We start from the raw sequence: 4926 nt of genomic DNA on the forward strand, positions 1-4926 counted from the left end.
AACAAACTAACATTTGCATTCTGCCATAATTCAAAGCAGTTTTGTCTTCTTTTATGACATGAACCCTTCTATGATATGGGAACTGAAACTAAAGCAAACAATTAAAGAAGGACTGTACCATATAGAAACATTTTTAGAGAAATGAAAAACCAAAAAAGTCAGACAGAAATTTTGATGTATTTCCACAACGTTGCACAGAGTGTGCCTGTCTCTCCTGGCTCCTCTTCCATGTCCTCCACATCTGCCACCCTCTTTTTCCTCCTCTTCCTTAGCCTGCTCAATGTGAAGGTGGTGAGAATGAAGTCCTTTAAAATGATCCACTTCCACCAAATGGATAGTAAATAATCATCATGCCATACAATTGATAAACTTATTTGTTGTGTCTTCATGTGAAAATCTAATAACTGTAAGGCAGGATCTGTATGAGACCTTTTTGTCATTATCATCATCACCTTAGTATTCATTGTGGCAAGGCTTTTATTGAGTGAATAGTTTATTCTTACATAGGCATAAGGTAAATAATAGTTAACATATAATTAGAAAGTGTTAGTTTTCTTGCTGTTTTATAATTTGCTTTCAAGGAATTACAATATTGTACATTATACCTCTCTCTCTCATAATTGGATAAATTGCGTATCAGCATATCTTCACAGGTAAGTGGGTTTATCTTAATGTAACATTTCTAATATTGTATTATGAATATGACTATAATACTGTATACCATAAAAATTTTATAATGATTCATTCATTGTGTATATGCTTGGTTACCATGAAGCAGTTTTATTGATTATCAGGCTACCATAACATAATAATATTGCTGCTCCTTTATCAATGCATGAATCATTATACCTGTGAATAAATATGAAATTTTCACATTATCTTTTCATTGTTGATGTCTAGTAATACATATAGTATTACATAGTTAGTAATACATATAACATCTACAGTGTTTTGTATCATATAAGACAAAATTCATGTAGATACTAACAAACAGAGAATTCATCTAGTAAACAGATGACATAAATTTATGGTACCTATAAGTACAATGCAGTACTGTAAATGCACTTTCTCTTCCTTATGATTTTCTTAATAACATTTCCTTTTCACTTGGTTACTTTATTGTAAGAATACAGTATGCAATACATATTACATATAAAATAGGTTAATTGGCAGTTCATGTTATCAGTAAGGCTTCTAGTCAATATTAGGCTGTTAATAGTAACGTTTTGGGGGAGTTATATGCAGATTTTTTTTTTCCTGCGGTACGTGGGCCTCTCACTGCTGTGGCCTCTCCCACTGCGGAGCACAGGCTCTGGACGTGCAGGCCCAGTGGCCATGGCTCACGGGCCCAGCCGCTCCACAGCATGTGGGATCTTCCCGGACCGGGGCATGAACCCATGTCCCCTGCATTGGCAGGTGGACTCTCAACCACTGCGCCCAGGGAAGCCCTATATGCAGATGGAGGTTGCATGTGGAGGTTGGTGCCCCTAATGTTCAGGGGTCATTGCTCAAGGGTCAACTGTAACTAGCAGAAAACTTCAACACAAAGCAGTAAGTGGGGTTTACAGTGTAAACTACAGTATGTTGTGTGAATGCAGAGGATAGATGTTACCTCTTCCTGCCAAGTTTTCTGATATTGTCTTATATGTTAAATTAATTATGAGTATAAACAAGAAAGATAGTACAAAAATATATAATCAATAGTGACTGAAACCAGAGAATAATTCATACCTCATATGGAGGACCAAGATGAGATAAGTGCTTTACTTTGCCAGTTCTCCACAAACAGCTGCTATACTAAGAGGCAGTATGATTTCACTGGAATATTTTAAAATAGAAATGAGGATAGCCAGAGTGGGAAGGGTATATTTAGGTTCTGAAGGGCAATGATGTTCCAAATGGCAGCTTAGAAGATAGTCTTTCCTATCCAAAATCATAGAGCAACTATATTATCCCTCCCTTCTGACATGTAGAGAGGGAAGTCAATTCTTGTTTAGGTAAAAAGTGATGTTACCTGCTAACATCTGCTAAAACCATCTGCTAATAACATGATGTTATTCAGAATCTGTGTATACAGTGAGAATGAGCAAGAAATATAAAGCAGCAATTGTTATGAGTAATTCACAGTTAAGGGTAGAAAAACTTTGTCCTACAACAATTAGTCACTGCGTAATGAACCCATAGTTTACGGTTCCCAGAGAGAAACACATGAAACTTAAAAACAAACAAACAAAAAGGTACAAAGAGCTCTGTACAGAGAGGACAATGCAAAAGAAAATCATGAGGATAAACTAAAGTCATTCAATCATTGGGATACATTACTTGGCTCTCTTGCCAGTTAGCTAAAACATCTGAAATAGTTAACTAAATCTATTTAGCCATACAGTCTACCATTTGATTATTGACACTTTTCCCCTCTGATATTTCAGTAAAGAATGTATTTAGGTACTGTGAAAATAAAGTTACCTGAATCCAGGTGGTATAGAGCCTTGCTCCTCAAAAGAGTGGTTCACAGAGTAACAGTATCATTATTTTCTGAGAATTTTCCACTCTCCTTCCATATTAACTGAATTAGGATTTGCATTTAAACAAGATCTCCAGGTAATTTGTATGCCTCTCAAAATTTTAAAAGTATTGGCAGGAGTTTATTATTCTGGTGCCTTGTCAAGAACTTCCTTACCTCATATCTGCCAAGTTACTTATTATAAGTTTCAGGGGGAAAAAAATCTTTACAGTGAAATGTTGATTTCTTTATAGAGTTAGATTTCTTCTCTGCATTTTTTCCTATGGCACAGCAATTTTGTTTTGCATACTTAGACTCTTTCATAATGGATAATTTATATAGGTATAATATAAAATCAAAAAGTTGGAGAGTGACATCAGCAAAATGGTAGCATAGGAATTTCCAGTACTTTTTCCCTCCTAGAAACATCAATTTGAGCAACACAAAATACTTTCACAAGCGCCAAGGATTCCAAGTCAGAGATTACAGCACCTGGGTGAAGCACAGAAATTTAAAAGAATGTGAATTGAGAAGAGAAGAAGAAATAGATTCACATTATCCCTCCCCAAGCCCAGGGAGCTCAATTCAGAGAGAGACACCCTCCCCATTGGAAAAGGAGAGTGAACTGAGCTCCTGACTTCGCTGTGTGCTGCAGAGCCAGCCTGTCCCAGCACAGGCTGACTGCTTCTCTAGGCGGCTCCCTGTAAGACCCCAAAAATCCAGGCCCTTGGGTTACTTGATGCATCAGTGGCCCAGGTGGCTCCTACAGCCCCAAGCAGATTCCATGGCAGCAGGCTGTGGCAGGCTCCCATGAACCCAGGCTCTTGTCGTATCCCAGCACCAGCTTCCAATCAGCCTTCATGAATTCGGGCTCCAGGCAGGCACCCATGAATCCTGGCTCCTGGTTGAGCCCAGCACCAGGCCAAATAACAAGAACCTAGGCTTTCAACCCACCTCACCACCAGGCTTGTTTCCATGGACAAAGTCTCACAACCTCCTAGCACCAGGCTTCCCCCCCCGCCCCCATTGATCTAGACTGCAGACCAATTCCCACAGACCCAGGATTCTGGACTGCCCCAGCAACAGGCCAGCCCCTGCAGTCCTAGGCTTGAGACTGGCTTCCAAGGACTGAGGTTCCCAGCCTGCTCCAGCCCTACAACAACCTCTCCAGACCCCACCTCCAGACTGGCCCCTCTGAGACCTCAGGTTAAAACTGACTCCCACAGTCCCAGGCTTCAAGATTATTGTAGTTAAAGGCCAGCTCCCATGACCCCTGCCTCCAGTCCAGCTCTTGCAAAATCAGACTCACAACTCATCCCAGTACAGGAAGAGTCCCTGCAATCCAGATGCCAGACTCCCCCTATGGTCCCTGCTGCCTTGTTAAACCCTGTGGGCCCAGGATACAGGTATGTGCATGAAGACCTAAGGCCCAGGCTCACCACCACAGACTCAAGTGCCAGGACCACCCCAGTGAACCCAGGCTCCCCAGCGCACCTCAGTGAACACAGGTACCAGACCAGCCCATCCACAAACTCAGGCACTAGATGTGCCAACCTAAGGACTCCAGCTGCAAGCTTACCTGTGGACACCACCAAATGACCCACTCAGAATCTCTGGTTGGGTTCACTGGTGAAGAGCTTTGCCTGTCAAAGCCAATCTGTAGAAATTGGAAAAGATGTGTATTTCCTCAAATGCACTGACACCAACTCAAGGCCACACAAATCATCAGTAATCGAGGAAACATAACACCACCAAAGGAAACTAACAAAACTCCTAAAGAAATGGAGATCTATGAATTGTCTGACAAATAATTCAAAATAATCCTCTTAAAGATAGGAACTACAAGAAAACATATATAGACAATTAAATGAAATTAGGAAAACAATACATGAATAAAACGAGATGTTCAACAAGAAATAAAAACAATATTTGAAAACTAAACTGATCCTGGAGTTGAATAAAATGACTGAATTAAAGAATATAAAAGAGAGCTTCAACATCAGACTTGATAAAGCAGAAGAAAGAATTAATGAACTAGGGGATAGCTCATGTGAAATTATCCAGGTAGAGGAGTAAAAAGAAGAAAGAATGAAGAAACGCTGCATAAATTATGGGATACCATTAAAAGAAATAATATATGTATTATTGAAGTCTCAGAAAGTAAATAGAGGTAGAAAGGAGCAGAAAGCTTACTTAACTTAAGGAGAGAGATTTTTGACATCCTTGTTCAAAACGTCACCCCAAAACTTCAACCCAAAACAATTTTCTCTAAGACACATCATAATAAAACTGTCTAAAATAAAAAACAGAGAGAATTTAAAAAGCAGCAAGAGGAAAAATTTCTCACATAGAAGGGAAACCTCATGAGGCTATTAGCAGATTTCTCAGCAGAAACCTTACAGGCCAGGACAGAGTGGGATGAT

This window comes from Phocoena sinus, chromosome 17 (assembly GCF_008692025.1).
Source record: "Phocoena sinus isolate mPhoSin1 chromosome 17, mPhoSin1.pri, whole genome shotgun sequence".
Lineage (NCBI taxonomy): Eukaryota > Metazoa > Chordata > Mammalia > Artiodactyla > Phocoenidae > Phocoena > Phocoena sinus.